This window comes from Rhamphochromis sp. 'chilingali' (assembly GCF_963969265.1).
Source record: "Rhamphochromis sp. 'chilingali' genome assembly, chromosome: 1".
Classification (NCBI taxonomy): domain Eukaryota; kingdom Metazoa; phylum Chordata; class Actinopteri; order Cichliformes; family Cichlidae; genus Rhamphochromis; species Rhamphochromis sp. 'chilingali'.
Genome location: NC_137929.1, coordinates 30,030,297 through 30,051,563, shown reverse-complemented (window position 1 = coordinate 30,051,563; position 21,267 = coordinate 30,030,297).

Below are 21,267 nucleotides of genomic sequence, written 5' to 3'. Positions count from 1 at the left end.
GTTCTGTGTACAGCACAAACAGAAAGTGGCTTAAGGCTTTTAACACCCTCATACTCTAGTTGACCATTTTGGCCACAAGCGGATGGAAACCTGTCTCCAAACAGTGACTCAAACTGTAGAGTTGTTGCAAATGACTGCATTTCAATGTATAAAGAGACATATCGCCAACACATTGCAATCAGTCAGTCAGCACTTGAGTGACTCTGTTTGCAGGAGGGGACTAACTTTATGATGTTCTGGGTGCATCTGAATGTAAGTAGCTAATGTGAAGTTCTGTGTTTGCACAGTTGATGGCAACAGATTTGAAACGTACAGCAACAAAATTGTGATTTTTGCAGATTCATCAGCTAACCACCTTTATCACCAACAGATGCATGTTTTTACCAGCTTCATACTTTTCAGTCACAAACTCCACACGTACACGGGTATTTTTGAAAACTGAGATTTTCCGTTTTCATTTAAAAGAATAAAAAATAAATCGTCCACACATGCAGTTTTGAAAATATATCTCCCACCACATGTAAACGCTAAAAACGAAATGTTGGCCAATCAGAAGTCTAGAAGCCTGGGAGGGAAAGACTAAACAGGGTTTTGTGCCTTCACAAAACCTTAAGTACTTCCAAAAAGTTTGTTTTTCTGGAAAGGCAGCTAATTTTGTGTTACTTTTCAAGTGTCTTCAACATTTCAAATGTTAATAACTAAAGACAGTATTTTGGTTGGTGTAGACTCACAACTTAGGAATGAACAAAATGCATACAGCATACATAAATTTAAATTTTTTTTTAAAAAAAGTAAATTTATTCAAAACCAATGTCGGGATTTGGGTTGTGACACCTTCGCACACCTTTGACGTTGCATGACAAAATCTCAGTTTTCCTCATCCACACGTAAACGCAAAAAACGAGTTTTCGAAAATCTCCACCCTGGCAGGAGTTTTTAAAAATCTCAGTAGCCTGATAGCAGACCCTAACCCTGATAGCAGACTGACTTGCTTTAAAGACAGCGAGTGACTGCAGATGGTTGCAGACTGAACTCCATATTCAAAGCAACCATTTCAAAGGCATTAAGATGTAGCATTAAGCACACTTACCAAACTGCCTTCCTTATTTCAGATAACCAGGCGTTGGGATGCACAGTCTTACGAAACATACATCATGCTCTGTTGTCACACCCTTGATTGTGATAACTTTGCAGAAAGAGTCTCGCTTCTTTTAATGCTAATAAAATCTGATTACTCTGTTAATATGGTACAAATTATAGTGATCAGGATTTAAAACATATGTAGGAAAAAATGGTAAGAAATCAAATGGTAAATATGAAGTCAAATAAACATTTAATACATCATGTAGGAAGAAAATGCATGTCCTCGGTTAACAAGGCCGTTGGCTTGGCTTTCATGAAACTGCTTGTGAATTCAACAGCAGCAGTTTTAGCCTGTTGTTGAATCTACAAAGTGCACATAATCCTCAGCCGACATCAGTGAGCTACCACCGCTCCCGCTTCAGACGTGCAGTCAGTGAATTCAGAGGCAGGGGACATGCAAATCAACCCGTTTCTCTGTTCAGAAAACAAGAGCGGAAACATTCTTACGCTTTCATCTTTGACTGTTTTATTTGTTTACAAAATGCTCCCTCCCCCTTAATTTATGTTATTTGCATTTAGTGCAAGGTGCTTCGTGATAATAATGACATTTTTATTGCCAAGTCTCCTTGGCTCTCTCAAAGCGAAGATCACAGGCACATCCTAGAGCTAAAGTAGGATTACTCTGTAGTGAGACTCGGCACAGCACATTAAATCAGAGACTTGATTTGGTTCTAAGATGGAAACATACAAAGGAACAGAGCGATAAAAAAACAGGATACAATAAAAAAAAAAAACAACAATCCTCTTTGCGGAGATTTGATTTCTGGGGGGGAAAAGGTGCACGTGGGGTGCCCCTGAGTGACTTTTTGACAGCTGTTTGTTTTTGAAGAAGCACCGGGCTAATTTATTTATTTCTCTGACACATCACTGGATATGTAAAGCGCCTCGGCTCTGTTTGCTCTTCGTACAAAAAGAGCCAGTGAGCCCTTTTATTCATTGTTTGAGCAGCGGGAAGACGTGGTCTGTAATATTCATGAACATTTTGCCTACTTAAATGTTGAGTGCCCTAAAAAAAGGAAAAAAGAAGAAGAAGAAGAAGCTACAGGTAATATTAAATGCATGTGCCTGTCTAATATGATATCATGCAAGATAATCAATCAGTTAACGTGGCCAATGCATGCCACTCCCACTTTCAGAATTAACTGCTTCGGCTGGCTCTCAGGCTTCAAAGCCAATTTGCTCTCCTGTAATTGAAGGAGGAAGCTGGGAGCACAATGGACTCGAGGCGATGCGTTGATTAGAATTGATGACTGCGTTCAGTGTCTGTACATTTCTTGTGCAATGGAACGGCTGCAGACCAACAATGGAAACGTTGAATTAGTGTGAACGTTTTGATTCCATACTGTGGCCGCCGAATTAAATACTGTACTGGGTCCTGTGGTTGGCGTTGTTGTTGTTATGTTGAGCTGGCAGCGGGAGAGCTGCAGCTCTGAGTGCGAATGTACAGCAACCGTGAAGGGATTAATAAAAAATTATCAAAATGCCACTGGGTCTGCCGTGGTCGTTTACACATACCTTTTTATCTGCCTTTATTGGCACTTTTATCCTTCTGAAGCGAGCCTTACAATTTTTTATAGACACTCAGAAGACTCGGGTGAAGACTTTTCACCTAAGATAGCTAATACGCTTTTCAACCTTGAATTTAATCAATTATATCAACTTGCAGTCTGAGTTTTACTCATCTGCAATCTGCTCAGTCCGAATACAAGAAAACAATGTGCAGGCAGAGTCGCAGCATGTTGCAAATGTTACGAGTTTACACGGGCCGATAGGAATCTTTGTGCAACACAAATTTTGACCGTCTCACACACGGCGTTTATCTGCCAAAGGCTTTGTCAATACAACCATGACTTTTATTAATTTCACTGCTCCACTGAGGCATTGATCAGAGCTTCCATCTTTCCTGTGATCTCATTTCAGGCTGTAATGTGAAACTACAGGGTCAATAAAGACATCTTATTTAATTCCTATATTTGGTCCAGTGGTTTGTGGAACTGATCTCTTTGATAACCATCTTCAGTTTCATCGAAGGGCTAGTAATACTGTAGCTGCAACCACAGGCTGTGTTGCCGTGAGACGTTTTCCTAGTTTAAAATGACAAGCCCCTTTGGGCTGCACCCTTGCTGTCTTATGCTGTATTACATTTTGTCCAAGTTTGGGCCTGCTTAGTGTCAGTTTGTGTCATATAACATTCTTATTGGTAGTGTGACATGAACATAACAAAATTTAATCTTAGCCTATTTAATGAGCAGGCTCATTTTAATTCCAAAAGCTTTTAAGTTGTAGTATCAAACCAAACACAGTCCAAGAGACCATTCAGCAACCCCCTGGCAACCACCAGGGGGTTGCTCTCTAGAATAAAATGTAGTTTTCTTGACTTGTTTTAGGGTGGTTGCTGGCAGTTGCTAGGTCGCAAAGAAGTTCGCAGCATTGCACCTGCAGTGGCAGATCACCACAGTTGCCCCTACTTTACATGAAAGATGGCAACTCGTGTGCAAACACCTGCTAGCTGCTGAAGAAACTACTGTGGAAGCTGAAAAACACCAACCAATAACAGAGACATTTTTCCTTCAAAGTAGTTCAAACGAACAAGAGAATGTCAGGATTATAAAGTTACAAAATGAGAGCTTGAACTAATAAAAACAGAGTATGAAGAGCTTTACATATACAGTCACAAAGCACTGTACAACAGAAAAGAGGAAATAAAGGAGAAAATTACACAATAAAATAAACAGGTAGTTTACATCTGAGATAATTAACTCAGATGTACAATTTTTTTTACAACTAGCGTGGTGTACCCATGTTGGCCATTTTTTAAAAAGAAAACACCCGCTTAAGGCTGTTAAGGCTGTCCAAAAGCACAAGGGAAGTGTTTCTGTGGAGACAATAACCCGACGAACCAGTTGCAGGAACCAAAATATGTTAAGAATTGCTCTGGGAGACACTTAAAAGAAGTGGAGGATCTATCAGTTTTGTGAGGAAAGAAAAGATGAGAGCTACGCGTGTTAGCCTATTAGCCTAAAAATCCACCATCAGTATTATATGAATCATGAGATTAAAACACAGTTACCTAGCATGTTTTGGTTCCTGCAACTGGTCCGTCGGGTTATTGTCTCCCCAGAAACACTTCACTTGTGCTTTTGGAAATCTGTTTTTTCCTATTCCTGTTTTGTTTTGTCCTATTTTCGTTGTGTTTTGTGTGCTTTTTTTCCAGCGTTTTTCTTACTGCTGGTGTTTTCTTAAGTTGCAGTCCATTTGGCCTCTCAGGGCCACCGTATGTTAAGACTCTTGTGGGCTTTTAAGGTTACGCTGACTTCTTTTATACTGTGTCTAAAACAAATTTATAGCCCTGTATCATTTATCAAATCATCTGAAGTCTTAAAAAAAACTAAAAAAAAAAGTCCTCCAATAAACTGCCCACTGCCAGCACAGACATAATTTCCTTTCTAAAAGGCATGTCACACTGTTCTTTTGTATTGCTACAGAGGTCAAAGCTAAGAAGAGACTGCACAATAGAACAACGCTGATAAAAGTGATATCCTCTATATTAAATGCAGGGGGAAACATTGATATCGCTGCCCTGCTTTGCCTATTCTTTTTTTATCAACACAACACAGTATCATATCGGAAAACGAACCTCGGAGAAAATTCTGGAGAAACTCTGTTATGTGTGATAACGCTGTGGCGAGGTGCCCTTTACTTGCAGATAGGGCTTATAATGAGGTAAAAAACAGGGGAAAACATTGGATTAATAATACATGGGTCATTTGTAAATCAATGGAGGGGCACTAGGCCAGTGAATAGGCTTGAGGATTTATTCTGATTACAGAATGGCAATAAAGGACCATTTACAACCTGAATGGGACAGCTAGTAATTAAGGAGCTGCCTTAAAACAAAGAGGAAAAGAGTTCTGCAGGAGTACGCCGTTAACTCCGGGGAGAACCACTGCATGTTAATGGACATGCTGTATTTCACCTGCAGTTGGTGGACAAGAGCAAGAAAGCTGGTCCTCTTGGAAAATTTGCAGTAGACATCCATCTTATTATAATATTTGGACCGCACTGCAGTATAACACCACTGGCCTGCTGCATTGTGAGGTAGAATGCATTGGAAATTGAGTGAACGGAGCCAAAGGGGACAAGCAAGTTATGCACGAAAAATCAACATGGTTAAAAATTTACACCCCGTGTTCTAAAATAATCCAGGCTTGTTGTCAAGCGTGCAGCCATTTTCGTATTAATTATGACTCATTCTTTGGGCTTGTCTAATTAACTTCCACTTTATTGTACCAAATTACAAATACACCAACTATTGACTACATTAGTGTCAATATGATTTTATCCCCTTGACAGCATGATGGATTAAGTGCTGGTGGCTGTGGTCAGCCACCTCTTTAATTGGTTTGTCTAAATGTTTTATGAAATCAAGATAAAATTCAATCAACCTCTCTAAATTGCTGATTCAGCCTAAACCGCAGTGGACATTTTGATTGATGTCCACGGCCAAAGGGGCTGCAAAGGTGATATGTGCCTGAGTAGCAACAGCTCAAGGTTAAATGGTGCTAGGAGAGTGTTTTTATGACAGGAGGGGCGAAACGGCAGCGCGCACACACACACACAGCGAGGGAGAAGCCTGTGGGTTTTACTACAGGACATGCTGCTGCTGCTGCTCCTGCAGCTAGAACAGTAAAGCTCCTGACGCTTCACAGATGGGTTGTGACGTTTAGAAGATGGAAAATATGGTTTGATCAATCTAACGCCCTGTGCAGGATTGACTGCGTTCACCAGATATTTCGCAATCAGTCCATTAATTTCACCATCTGACTTTCAATGGAAATCAATAGTCATAAAACTTTGCCAAAAGATTTGCTTTTATTTATTTGTACATTTTGAAGCTCACAGTTGGTGATTTAAATGTGTCAGATAGAAGGCTAGAGCCAGCAAACGTCACCTTCGATGGATTGGGATGCTTTCACTGCTTTTATAGGACATAAAAGGGGCGAGCAAGAGTTTGATGCTGCTAATCAAATGCACTTGGGTCGTGTCCAAATTCATAGGCTGCATCCTCCTGAGGACGCATTTGTAGACCCATTACGTCACAGCGACGCTCCGAAGGCTGTCCAAATTCGTAGACTCCTTCGAATGCAGCCAACAAATGCGTCCTCCTTTTCCCTGAATTTGAAGGATGGGTCGGGTGTGTCCTTCGTGGCCCACCATATCCCAGAATTTATAGCGCGGCCCAGCCAAACTCCAGTTTCCGGCAATGGCGGCTGCTACTGAGTTTTATAATTACTCTTATGAATCTTTCTGGGTCACAAAATAAACATATTTTCAGGCGAGAATTTGGGTGTGTAAACTTCAAATATTTGCTCAGTTTATCAAGGTATCGCATATTTGCAAAAGTGCTTCGATGTTTTTGGAGACGTCTGCTACCCACCAGCTCGATAGCTAGCCGGGAGCTCGAGGGTCACTAGAGCCACAGAGAACGGCACAACTCCCGGCACATCATTTTCAGATCACCGCGGACTTTCGCTACTCAGGTTAAACATAATATATAAGTCACTTAGACAACCTAAAAATGTTATTGTTTGTCTTTTTTCAGTGTTTTATTTGTTCATGAGTAAATCTGTTTGGCTGAGATTAAAGTTATTAGATTAGATTAGATAAAATAAAACTTGATTAATCCCTCGGGTGGTTTTCACACAGCTGAATAAACTTCAAACAGAAAACTGATTAAACAGAAGTGTGAGATGGTCGAGAATTTACGCCAGTGTCCTGTTATATTTTAGATAGCAAGGAGCAGACGGCTGCGTTTATTAAACTCCACCGAGACAGCGGTGACGCAAATCAGAAGGCTAGACCGTCCAATTTCACAGCCGTTTACTTCCGGCCTACCCGACCTTCTGAGGACTCGGCCCACGAAGACCGCGAAGGCCGGGTCCTCAGGAGGATGCAGCCCATGAATTTGGGCACGACTTTGATTAACAAATCATCAGAAAGTGTGAGCCCCTCTATACAAGCAGATGATTTGGCACTTTGCTGGCTTGAAGCATTCAGGTGCATGTTAACCCAATGTCACAACCTTCTCAGGAGTTAATGTCTTAACAATTTCACCCCACAAATCATCACAATTCAGCATGTTAAATATTAAAGTTAGGCTTGTTTGAATTGTGAAAGTTTCTTTCTGTAAAAAGACTTCTGAAACAATGTCTGACCACACCTAAGCAGAGGTGTTTGGTCACTTTTGGTGAAAACCAAACATAGCAAATTAGCACAAACACCTATCATACCAGCATCTCCAAAAGTTGATTCTGTTCATCTGGACGTAGCGTTTTGTGGGAGAAACGTTTCGTCACTCATCCAAGTGACTTCTTCAGTCTCAGCTGACTGCAGGTTTCCCCAATCTTATAAACAGTAATGACTGAAACCAGCCCACTGAAGGAACAATGGGCTGGGAGGTCAGTTCCTTAATCTTAATTATGCAAATTCTCATGACCATCAAGACTATCATACCAGCAGTTAGCACGGCGGTGGAGGGGTATTGATTTGGGCTTGTTTGCAGTCACACTGCAGGACCTGGGCACCTTTCAGCCATTGAGTAGACCATAAACTCTACCAAAGGATTGTAGAGTCAAATGGGAAGTTACATGTCCAACAACTAAAATTTGGCCCAAACTTTTGTGGATTAACCACAAAAAAAAAGAAAAAAAAGAATCAAGGTTTTGCAACGGCCCACTCAATGACCAGACTTTGACCCAATCGAAATGTTGGGATGATTGGACCTTAACGGAGCTGTGCATAGATGAATGTCCACAAACCTCAATGCACTGAAGCAATGCTATAAAGAAGACTGGGCCAAACTTCATGGGCAACAATGTGACAGAATGCAAGTAATACAGAAAATGATCGTTTCGAATGATTGCTGTTTTTTATATGACAGCAAGGCCAAGCTGCCATAATCAGAAATGCACCAATCAAGCTGTCCAACTCAAAAGTTCATCACACAACAAAAAGCAACAAGTAAAACATTTTTTGGCATTGTATATTTTCACATTGATGCCAATGTTTGTTCATTAAAGGACTGGAAAAAAATGAAATTTTGACCTGATGACAACATATGCAAACCTAGAAATGTCAACCTTTTGATCGAAAAGTTAAAATATCACCAGAATACGCCAATCCACCTAAATTATTACACCAGTCCAAACCAGGGTGGAGGACTATCCCAGCCAACACTTCCATCCTGAATAATCTACATGAGGAATAACCAGCATTACCATTTTTTTTCCTGTTGGTCTAATCAATACAAGACTGAGCTCTAATGACGCCTCACCATGAAACCTCCTTCACTAGAGAAGATGGCACTACTCCACCCTGCATTAAAAAAATAAAAATACACTGAGAAATGCTCCGTTTTACCCTGATGTGATTTTTAGTGTGAAACTCTAATTATGCTTTAATGGGTTTTATAATTGCAGATAAATTGCTTATTTTGGACGAGGATTGATGTTTCCATTCAAATGAGATAGATTTCTAATTAAAAGCTAATTGAGCATAAATCAGGGAATTGTTTCACATTGGAAAAGACCAAAGGTAACCACTGAGGGTTTTTTTTTTTCACGTATCTGCACATTTTGCAGGTTGGGCTGTAATAGGAGTTCACTGGCTGCGTGCTGCTGTGACTCACCGTACCCTCGCGTAGATATTTTTCTACAGTGTGACATATGCTATCTGGGATGTCAGCTGAAATGAGAGGACGGCTGAAATGCAAAGCCATTTCCTGCTTGTTCTATTGTGGGGCTCAGCCATGTTGCTCGCCTATTGTATGGCTTCTTCCAAGTTATCTGTCAGGCCTGGCGAGCACCCTATTATTTTATGCCTTTCTGACTGTCCCCTCTGCCAAAGCGCAACACTTCTGTCGTACCATGTGATCAATCTGATTCTTTTGACACCCAGCGAACAGTATCTAGCTATCTATAATGGCGGTAATGTTTTCTGTCACAAAATGGTCCTGGGAAAAAGGTGTGGGAGAGCGAGAGAAAGCTACAGTGAGAATAAGAGAGTGAGTAAGAGGAAGAGAAGATAACAGAGAAAGGCAGACAACCTTTAGGAGAAATATCGTAGTCGAGTCTTTACCTAAAGTCAGAGCCACTTTTTATTGTTGCCTCTGCCTTGCATCCGCAGTCTCTTTCTACGTTTTAAACCTGTGAGTAAGACAGAAATCCAATCCCAGCCTCGGTGTGTACGTGCACAATGCAGCAAAACAACGTTATTTGAGAAGCTGTTAGTCCAAAGTGCTTTATTCCTATCGATTCTTTGAAAACTTTGAGAAAAGAATCAGCAGAGGCAAACAGAAAGGCATTATAATTCCAGCGCTACGTCTTACGTGTTGTCTTTCAAGGTGACACGGCGGCTCGCGATTACACTGCACATGGCTTCACTGTCACTCCAGACTGACAAAGCTGTAAAGTGCCTCCTTAGCCAAGGTGCACTCACAGAGAAAACCCGGCACTGAACTCGACCTCAGTCATTTCCAGTTTATAGCAATCCAGTGTCAAGTTGGACTGAACACAGAAAGTGTTTAAAGATGAAAACTCCTTTTTGCACGGGATTACTATTACCTGGGGATCTAATAATTGCACATGATGTCTGATCTTAATAACGTGAATCTGCCACATTTGCAAGTTTGTCACATTTTTTGTTCTCCATACTTGTCTTCTACTTCTTCCCTACACTAGACTTCCGGCAAGTATTGGCAAGTATAAGTGAAAGTTTGGAAAGCATGTGGTTGAAAATTTAGGAGGGTTCATGTCACTACAGAGTAAGGAAACCCGTAGCAAGAATGAAAACGCGAAGAATGTCGAGCTTGATAACGTCCAAAGCCGCATCTGGTAAAGAATCTTTTGCCGGCTTCCAACAGAGTCGGTTATTTTGTGACAGCCTATTAATATTAATGTTACATCTCCAGCTGGTGATGTCAGTAAATGAGCGCGAGTGAAGCGCTCATTTACTTTACTTTGCTCATCCTGTCTGAATGTCCTGTCCGAAACATATGCATGTCAATGAACTAATGTCTAATGTCACGAAGACCACTGGTAAAGCCGGATTAGGACTATGTGAGACTCTTTGAAGAGTAACACAGCAGCTTGTGCTACACAAAGTGCTTTACAAACTAAAAAACAACAACTAAAATAAGGAAAATGCACGGCAACGATGCAATAAAAATAAAAAGGAGAAAGAATAATACATTAAGACAGTAAAAAAACTGGAAACACCAAAGACTAAGGCTGTTAAAACCAAAAATGTTTGAGTCAACATGTGCTAAAACTCAGTCCATAAACATTCGTCTTCATTAGAGATTTAAAATGTGCAGATCTAATATTTAGCAGCAGAGTCTGGGACCTGCCAGGTTCTGATGCTGCAAGACATTTTTTAGTTCCTCTGAATGGATAACATTAGTTTTGAACTAGACCTCTTGGTTCTTTCTGGAGCATGAATAGATAGGAGCTCAGATAAATAAGGAGGTGCTGATTTAAAAACAAAAAGTAAAATTTTAATGGGATCCTCTAAGTAATAGGAAGCCAGCGTAAAGAGATCAACACTGGGGTTATATGCTTCTTCCATTTAATACCAGTCAGCAAATGAGCAGCTGCATTTTGGACCAACTGGAGACGATAAATAAAGGACTGGTCCAAACCAAAGGACAGAGCATTGCAGGGTTAGCTCCCTTTTGCCTTCAGAACTACTTTAACTCTTCATAGCGCTCCTTAGTTGAAAAAGTACTCACTTAGGTTGAGATCTGGTGATTGGGGAGGTCATTTGAATACAGTGAACCTATTTAGATGTTCTAGAAACCAGTGGGAGATCATTTGAGCTTTGTGACATGGTGTGTTATACTGCTGGAAGCAGAAATTAGAAGACGGGTACACTGCGGTCATAAAGGAATAAAGGGTCAGCTGCAACACTGAGGTAGGCTGTGGTGTTTCAGTGATGCTCATTTGGTACTAAGGCACACAAAGTGTGCCAAAGAAATATCCCTCACACCATTACACCAGCATCAAACTGAACCATTGATACAGGGCAGGATCCATCCATGCTTTCATGCTGTTTACACCAAATTCTGACTGTACCATCTGAATGTCACAGCAGAAACTGAGTCATCAGATCGTAGATTTTTGTGAGTTTGTGTGAATTGTATCCTCAGTTTCTGGCACACAGTCTTCAGCTGCTGTAGCCCGCCTGCTTCAAGGTTCAATGTGCTGTCCATTCAGAGATGCTCTTCTTCGTACCTTGGTTGTAACAAATGGTTTTCTGACTTATTTTACTTCCCAGTAGCTTGTAGCAGTCTGACTGTCCTCATCTGCGTTTCTGGCACCAAACAGGCAGTTTCACTCCGAGAACTGCTGCTCACTTTTTTCAGGTCACTCTGTGGAAAAATCCCAGTAGGTCAGAGATTTCTGTAATACTCAAACTAGACCATCTGCCACCATCAAACATACCATGCTCAAAGTCACTTAAATCACCTTTCTTCCTCATCCTGATGCTCAGTTTGAATTTGAGGCAGTCTTGTCCACATGCCTAAATGCATTAAGCTGCTACCATGTGATCAGCTGATTAGACATTTGCCTTAATGAGCAGTTAAACAGGTGTACCTAACAAAGTGGCGAGTGTGTGTAAGTTTGCTGTGTAGCGTCATGTAATTGATTCTGTGGCTGTCAGGTGTTTATTTCTGTGGAGCCTTCAGTTACAATTGTAGCTGTAATTAGTTTTGCTTGCACGGGAAATTCTGCATTCAACACTTGTCACAAAAGCAGCAACTGGAAGAGAAATGAGTCCACAGCAAAGAGGCTAGCGTTATAAAAAGCTGTAACAAATGCCAGTCTACCTCAGCAAAGGGCCTGGAATTACTTTGTGAGCTGGCCAGCCTCTTAATTCATCTCACTAGTTGCTATAACGCTGCTTTATGTTGCATTATAAGAAGATAAAAAGCTGCAGAAATACAGTGGGGCAAAAAAGTATTTAGTCAGCCACCGATTGTGCAAGTTCCCCCACCTAAAATGATGACAGAGGTCAGTAATTTGCACCAGAGGTACACTTCAACTGTGAGAGACAGAATGTGAAAAAAAAAATCCATGAATCCACATGGTAGGATTTGTAAAGAATTTATTCGTAAATCAGGGTGGAAAATAAGTATTTGGTCAATAACAAAAATACAACTCAATACTTTGTAACATAACCTTTGTTGGCAATAACAGAGGTCAAACATTTACTATAGGTCTTTACCAGGTTTGCACACACAGTAGCTGGTATTTTGGCCCATTCCTCCATGCAGATCTTCTCGAGAGCAGTGATGTTTTGGGGCTGTCGCCGAGCAACACGGACTTTCAACTCCCGCCACAGATTTTCTATGGGGTTGAGGTCTGGAGACTGGCTAGGCCACTCCAGGACTTTCAAATGCTTCTTACGGAGCCACTCCTTTGTTGCCCGGGCGGTGTGTTTTGGATCATTGTCATGTTGGAAGACCCAGCCTCGTTTCATCTTCAAAGTTCTCACTGATGGAAGGAGGTTTTGGCTCAAAATCTCACGATACATGGCCCCATTCATTCTGTCCTTAACACGGATCAGTCGTCCTGTCCCCTTGGCAGAAAAACAGCCCCATAGCATGATGTTTCCACCCCCATGCTTCACAGTAGGTATGGTGTTCTTGGGATGCAACTCAGTATTCTTCTTCCTCCAAACACGACGAGTTGAGTTTATAGCAAAAAGTTCTACTTTGGTTTCATCTGACCACATGACATTCTCCCAATCCTCTGCTGTATCATCCATGTGCTCTCTGGCAAACTTCAGACGGGCCTGGACATGCACTGGCTTCAGCAGCGCAACACGTCTGGCACTGCGGGATTTGATTCCCTGCCGTTGTAGTGTGTTACTGATGGTGACCTTTGTTACTTTGGTCCCAGCTCTCTGCAGGTCATTCACCAGGTCCCCCCGTGTGGTTCTGGGATCTTTGCTCACCGTTCTCATGATCATTTTGACCCCACGGGATGAGATCTTGCGTGGAGCCCCAGATCGAGGGAGATTATCAGTGGTCTTGTATGTCTTCCATTTTCTGATGATTGCTCCCACAGTTGATTTTTTCACACCAAGCTGCTTGCCTATTGTAGATTCACTCTTCCCAGTCTGGTGCAGGTCTACAATACTTTTCCTGGTGTCCTTCGAAAGCTCTTTGGTCTTGGCCATGGCGGAGTTTGGAGTCTGACTGTTTGAGGCTGTGGACAGGTGTCTTTTATACAGATGATGAGTTCAAACAGGTGCCATTCATACAGGTAACGAGTGGGGGACAGAAAAGCTTCTTACAGAAGACGTTACAGGTCTGTGAGAGCCAGAGATTTTCCTTGTTTGAGGTGACCAAATACTTATTTTCCACCCTGATTTACGAATAAATTCTTTACAAATCCTACCATGTGGATTCATGGATTTTTTTTTTCACATTCTGTCTCTCACAGTTGAAGTGTACCTCTGGTGCAAATTACTGACCTCTGTCATCATTTTAGGTGGGGGAACTTGCACAATCGGTGGCTGACTAAATACTTTTTTGCCCCACTGTATATGACATTTTTTTATATTTTCTTCTAACTTGCTAACTGGAAACACCATTATTCCCAGAAGAGAAGAAATCAAGTACTATCGCTGAACGCTAAAACGACACCATGCACGGCATAACAAAGTTTTTTGGCGAGCTTAAAGGCATTTGAACACCGTGACTACAACTTCTTTAAATAGCAGCAGCTCCTCTCCCGTGTCTTTCAGTTTAACTGAAGAAATGTAAAAAAAAAAAGTCATTTAAAAAAAGATTACATAATTTTCTTTTAAAAGCTACAGTTGTGAACTTTAAGTGGACTTTACGTTCACAGTTGAGTGCAGCTGCTGTTGCAGTGGAGGACCTCTATTCCAGTCAGCATTTACAGACTGCAAAATAGGATTGACTGGGGTCACTAAAAAAGATGTTTCTGACAATCATTGTTTTCAGGATAGGGATGAGTCTGAGAATGAAGCATTGGCCCAGAAAATGTATAAAATAAGTTTAATAACTTATGTAAATGTGTGTGTTTGCTGTCTTACACCTTTGGTGCAGAATTCAAATAATACAATAAGACTAGAGCTGAATTATTGACCAGAATCAGACCATTTTTGATAAACTGCAGGGGGACCACCATGAAAACATTTGTAAAAACAAACCCAATCACACACTTCAGTTAGCCAGTGTAATATTTTAAAGAGACTAATAAGGAAAAGCGGCTAACGCTATCCAGAGCTCAGAGCCAACCACGAGCCAGCAGCCTCAGTATGTGTTGCAGTTATGAGACTGAAGGAAACTGTTTCCAGGGCCTACTCCGTGGATCGGCTTCCTCCGAGGCGTGGACGTCTATCAGCAGAGAATGTACCTTCACCTATCAGCAGAGAATGTCCCTTAGTCTGTAACACAGTCAAATATATTCTCAAGTAATATTCAAGCATGCCATTCAGCGTGTTAGTACGAGCAGCTCGGGAGCAGCTTGGGAGAACAAGAAAACAGAGACTGCTTTAGATTGTCTTCCCAAAGTGACTCAACTTTATTCACAAGTACAACAGTTTATATAGAGGGTAAAATTCATGAGACAGCAGATTTATCAGTTTAAACCAGTACAGACCAAGATAAGGGAGCGTCTTCCTGCCCTTGGGTGAAGAAGCATCCTTTGTGTAGTGTATCAGTTCAGCTACAATTGTGATTATCTCAGCGACATATTTTCAAGGCACAAAACAAAGAGTTCTTTCATTAGTGAAATCTGAAACAAACCATTTGGCCTTCAACAGGCGTCTAAAAGATTAAGAAACTAATGTAGCTGAGGGAGTGATCTCTGTGGTATTTCAACCTTGTACCAGCCTGTGATTCTCACACATCAATTCTTGGGTCAAAGAGAAAAATAACTAAAACAAAGGGGCCTTATTGAATGACAGAGTTTTCCTGCATAATGTCACTATAAAACAATATCCAGTAAATGCTACCATGGTACTAAAATACCTAACAACAAATAACAAAGACGGGAGTCGATGCCCTTACATACTGGAAACGGTGCAAGTATCTGAAATTTGTTTTACCATATATTTCTGTTCCACCTGCTTTTGTTTAGCATAGTAACATTGTGTGTGGGGTGGCTGTAGCTCAGGTGGCAGAGCAGGTCAGCCACTTATCAGAAGGTCGGTGGTTCGATCCCAGGCTGCCTCCTGGCTACATGCCAAATATCCTTGGGCAAGATACTAACCCCGTGTTTGCCTACTGGTGGTGGTCAGAGGGCCCGGTGGCGCCAGTGTCCGGCAGCCTCGCCTCTGTCAGTGCGCCCCAGGGCAGCTGTGGCTACAATGTAGCTTGCCATTGTAGTATAAAGCGCTTTGGGGTCCTTAGGGACTGATTAAAGCGCTATACAAATGCGGGCCATAAGTCAGGTAAAGGTGCACAGTGACTCATTTATTATTTGCACTTCTTCCCAAGAGCAGAACACGTTATCTTCAGTTGTTTAATTGTTTGAGAAACTGCGGGTTCTCTCTGGGTACTCTGGCTTCCTCCCACAGAACAAAGACACATATATGTATACATATGTACATAGATATTGCTTTTTATTTTTTTCTCTCATTGTATATTGTTTTCTTTTCTTTACTTTTGAACCTTTTATGGTCCAGCTATCCAATTTCGCTGTGCAAGAAACCACGCAATGACAATAAAAAGCTCTAAGTCTAAGGCATGCAGTTAGTGGGGTTAGGTTAATTGGTAACTCTAAATTAACTGGCGACCTGTCCAGGGTGTGCTCTGCCTCTCACCGTAAAACAGCTGGGAGAGGCTCCCATGACCCTGGATATGTGGGGCTGTAAGGAGAAGGGGAAGAGGATGGACTGAATAAAAGTTTAAGAAGTTATTTTTTTCATACATGTTGTCAGTTCATAGAAAGAAAACTGAAACTGGCTGAAGTCGATATCGGCGGCTCTTGGCAATTGCAGTCTCTACACACTAATGTAACACTGAAATCAAATCGGAAAACTGAATCTTTTAACTTGGATTATGATGTAGTGAAGACAGGAAAAAACTCCAGAAGAATCAGCCTTACTGTCAGAATATTAAAGTAATCAAACGTCAACCTACCAAGCTCACAGGATAGTCTAAACTCCAACCAAAAATAATCCCCCAAAAATCTGCAGTTTCCTCATTTTGCTAGAGTTTGACTTTATAGCTTTTACAAAATTATTCACTTTGTGAGTAAATAATTGTGCTTTCTGTGAAAAAGCAACAGGAATGGTTGATTGGGAGCTGTTCCCATAAAATTAGGCAGCAAGTTGTATTTGGGCCGATTTTCTGCTGTAGAAAGATGGCCATTTTTAACTCTCGCTTTCATTTTACTACAAAGAATTTCTTTGTGACTTGACTGCAAATATACTACGATAACAGAGGCAGAGAAAAAAAAACAAGAAAATCCTAACTGTGAAAAACTGCAACAGGTAGACATGAGTCTGGAAACCACTGGGTAGCATTGGCACAGAAAGAACATTAACATGAAACTATCATTTAACTTGCACAAAGCTCTTGAATTGCATCTGCATAACCCATAATGCCATGTGGGAATAATCCCAAGCGTGTGAGTTTTATTATTTTGTTTACTACAAAATGCCGTCCAGAAAAAGAAATGCCACCTTGCACATTGAGGCTCCAAGAATTCAATGCGAAAAAAGTGTGCAGTCTAAAAAGAAAAGAGATTAATGTTCCAGTATGAGTGGAGATTTCTGGGCTGCATTCAATTTACAGAAGCAAATAGGAAAGCTGAAAATAATCAATAGAAAGAGAAATTTCTGAAATCCATCTGATAGCTCCACAATGACGCACAAACCAAAGCATGCCAGTCATTTCAAGATTAATGTGTGGGTATCCATAGCCTCCCCCTAAAACCAGTTATTCACTTGAGTCTAGCAACAGTGAGCTTACCCGTGCCACATAACTCTAAAGAAAAATCCAGAAATATTAAATGCCTTCCAAAGTTTGTCTGGTGTCACCAAGATTCCACCTCTCTGCCTTTTTCACAGTGACAGACGTTAAAAATTATATCCAAATTGGATCTGGGAGATGCGAGCATACTCTGCATCTGCTCCGAGGGACATATACACTGAGGCGACTGATCGTTCGAGGAGGCACTGAAAATTGTGCTGTCATGGTAGAAAAAGCTGAGAGATTAATACGGGTGCATTTCACTGCCATCATCTCGCTTTCATTATCAAGTAACAAGCGCTGGAGAGGAAAAAAATAAATAAAACTGCTTCACTGCTCAACCTGAGATGCGAGTGTGACATTATGTTGACAATTCAGTGTGTGGGTACTGTTCAGACAGATACAGGCATATCAATGCAAGCCATTACTGTCTTTAGTCGATTGGCTTAGCTTTGTGCTGAGGTGTAATTGCGCAGCTGTCTGGCATTAGTCCTCCCAAACAAATTGGTTTGGGTAAGACTGCCTTCCAAATGCTGTATGATGCACAGTGAATGCACACAAGCTCTCCTTTCGGTTAGCTTCTAGTGCGTGACAATCACTGTTTTGCCGTAGCTTGCAAACATTTGTCATGCTGTTGTGAAGTGGCAGTTATGAAATGTTTAACATATCAAAGGTCAGAGTTCGTGAACTGCCTGTGATTCTTGTTCATCAAGCCGACCATCGAGTTGAAGAACTGTGGTGAACGCGCAGAGATGTTAGCGCTACATCTAAGTTAGCGCTTACACTGTTTATACTAATGTATGCTCAAATGTGGAAGGCTGTGGGGGTAATGTATTTCTGATCATACCTCTGTCATGGGATTTGAGTCTTTGTGACTTGTTTGTTTGTTTTTTTGCCTTGTTCACATGGTAGTTTTTTTTTTTTTGTTTGTTTGTGCCCATAGATTACACATTTTCCTGCAACCAACTGGTTTGCCACTGCGTGGCGCAACCACTTTCACTATGGCAGTGTTTGTAATCGCAATTCGAGTTATATTTTTCTGTACTTTTGTCATATTGGAAAATTATAAATAAAGTTGGCAAAAAAACAACAAAAAAATAGATGTTAGCGCTACATCTAAGTTAGCGCTTACACTGTTTATGCTAATGTATGCTGAAATGTGGAAGGCTGCGGGGGTAATGTATTTCTGATCATACCTCTGTCATGGGATTTGAGTCTTTGTGGCTTAATACATTCATATGAAATACCATTTCAGTTATCTCCTTACAAAGCCCTGGGCTACATGATACCGAGGGGGGAAAGCATGTTCTCAGCAAGTGATACTCCTACTGTAGTATCCTTTGGGAATCCTTTGCTATCATGAATTCCGGGCCAGATAGAGAAAATGTGGTCTGGACGTTGCTTACATTTGCTCCTTCACACATTTAGTAAGTAGAGCTGGAGATGGGTTGTGACTATCTAACATATTATCTTGCTATCGGGACAGTTACCTGCTCTCCACAGACTTTATACTAGGGACGTGTCAGGGTAAAATTCATACAGCGTTTTACTGCCACATGAAGTTTCTCTAGGTAAAATCTGCAAAAGCTCATGTGCTTTCTGTATCTGTGTGGAAATAAATTGCTTATTTCATAGCTAATAAAAGCTAATCAGGATGTTAAGAGGCTTTAACTGCTACATAAGACAACTGGAATGTGCTGCTTACATTGTGATAGTGCCACAACTGTCATATAAATGTATACCTTTTCCTAGTCCTCGGAGTAATGTTGGCAACACTGATACATCTGAAAATCTATCAAATACTGCGGTCCAGAGAATGAGCCAGATATTACTTAGATGTGTTATGCTCTCAATCCCCTTTTTAGTGTATTTACATTCAGTACTATAAAGTCATTATTTTTATTGAACGCTATAAAATCTGACATTCATAACCTTGACTCAGACTGCCTGCTAAACCCAAGGGCTTCATAGAGAAGTTATGTTGCATGTAATTGAGTCTGATCTTAACTTTGATAACTGTTAACAGTTTTCTATGTAGTACTGAGTTACTGCCAATATATTAACAGAGAACTTCAGATTCCTACTTTTTATTTTTTTATCCTTAAAGCTGATGCATACACCAAATCTATTTCTTCGTAAGTTAATAAATTAGTCAAGGCAGATAAAATTGCTGTTGCTCCAGAGAGCTGATGAGAAAAATGACAATTATATGCTCAAATACATAACCCAGACGTATGGGTTAAAGCATTTTATATCACCTAAAGCCTCAAAAATTTTGAATGCCACTACGTTTGGGTTCTGTTTGCTCAGAATTCACCATTTTTAGACAGAAGGGTGGAAAGTTTTACTCCCCGAAAATACTGAAAAGACCTTTTGGATGAGCCGTATCAGAGAGCAAGCCATTTCACTTTCCTAGTAATGTCATTAAAAATGATCCCAAAAGCAGCAACACATAAAATATGATTTAAGTAAATGTTGAGTTAATTGACTGGAATTAGCAGAGGTGAAAGGCTGGACTTTTCCATACGGGCATACTTGTTGCTCAATACAGCCACATTGACAGGATTGATTAAGAATCAATGATAAAACACCCACTGTACAGCTGTGGACACTATCCACAGAGCTCCAAACCCATTTTGTTCCAGGCTGTGTAAACATGAAAGCTTTATAGCCAAAATGAAATATTTTGATATGTGAATCAAAATATGAGAATAGGCTCGTTTTTGAAGACATTGAAGTCTTTCTACATCTAGGCAAGAAACATCATAGGATTGCCTACAGTCAGTCCTATACCTAAAATGGAAATCGAATACGAGTTTCTTTCTTTCTCTAGGGGAAAAACATTGATTAAACTTTTTTTAATCAATTTTCATTTCTTAGACACAACTGAGCCCTGAGATAGACTGAAGACATATCAAGGCAATATCCTACCTCTTGCCCTATGACAGGGGTGTCCAACTCCAGGCCTCGAAGACTGGTGTCCTGCAGGTTTTAGATGTGTCCTTGATCCAACACGACTGATTTAAATGGTTAGATTACCACCTCAACATGTCTTGAAGATCTCCAGAGGCCTGCTAATGAACTAATCATGCGATTCAGATGTGTTGTCCCAGGGTGAGATCTAAAACCTGCAGGACACCGGCCCTGAAGGCCTGGAGTTGGACACCCCTGCCCTATCACGAATGGGATAGGCCTTAACCCCGGCATGACCTTGAACTGGATAATCAGAAGAAGATGGATGGATGGATGGATGGATGGATGGGTGGGTGGACAGATGGACCATGAGTGAGCTTGGTAAGCTATAATTTTAATTCATGTTACTGATGGCTTCTTTTCTGTTTAGCAATATCTTGAATCTGGGCATAAAAAAAAGAAGTTTTTGACAGTAAAATTTGTCTGTAGTCAGCACAAGTGTGGTTAATAGAAAAGTGGGGGGAAAAGATCAAATGGGTTTCTATGACGGCTTCAAGTCAGCAGTCTTTTAACAAATCAAAACATGATTAATCTCTCCCATAAAATCTGTGGAACGGAGCAGCGTTTTTATGAATGGACCTTCAAACTCCTCAAGAGATGATTAATCAATGTCTGCTGGAGTCAGAATTTTTTTTTTCTTAGAGAAAAGTGTGACTTTTGTCAGCTTTGACTCTAATGAGTTCCCCTGTAGAATTGCAAATTACAATTAGTTTTTTTTCTGTTTTTTTTCTGCCTTTGTACTCATCATCAGCCCATGATACACATATTGTCAAATACGATTATGAAACACAATAGAAACTGTACTTAGCAGCCAGTGTCAGACCTCATATTTCAAAGAAAACACAGAAGGAAAGCCTGGAGCTGACTTTAAAATGTATTGTTTAGTTACTTAACTGAGATAGTCAAAGGTATTAAAGGTGTTTGCAATAATTTTCATTTGCAAGGTCCTCATGGGTGAAAGAGATTTTTTTTTTATGATTTTGCAGTACAGTTAAATGATCTGTTAGTAAATCTACGCCTACTTATGTAGTTTTACATCTAATAATTCTAGCTGATGTAGTATTCATTGGAATGACTGTAAAATAAAACCCTGTGTATTATTCTGTTATCCAAAAATATCCTCGATATCTGTGAGTTCTCAC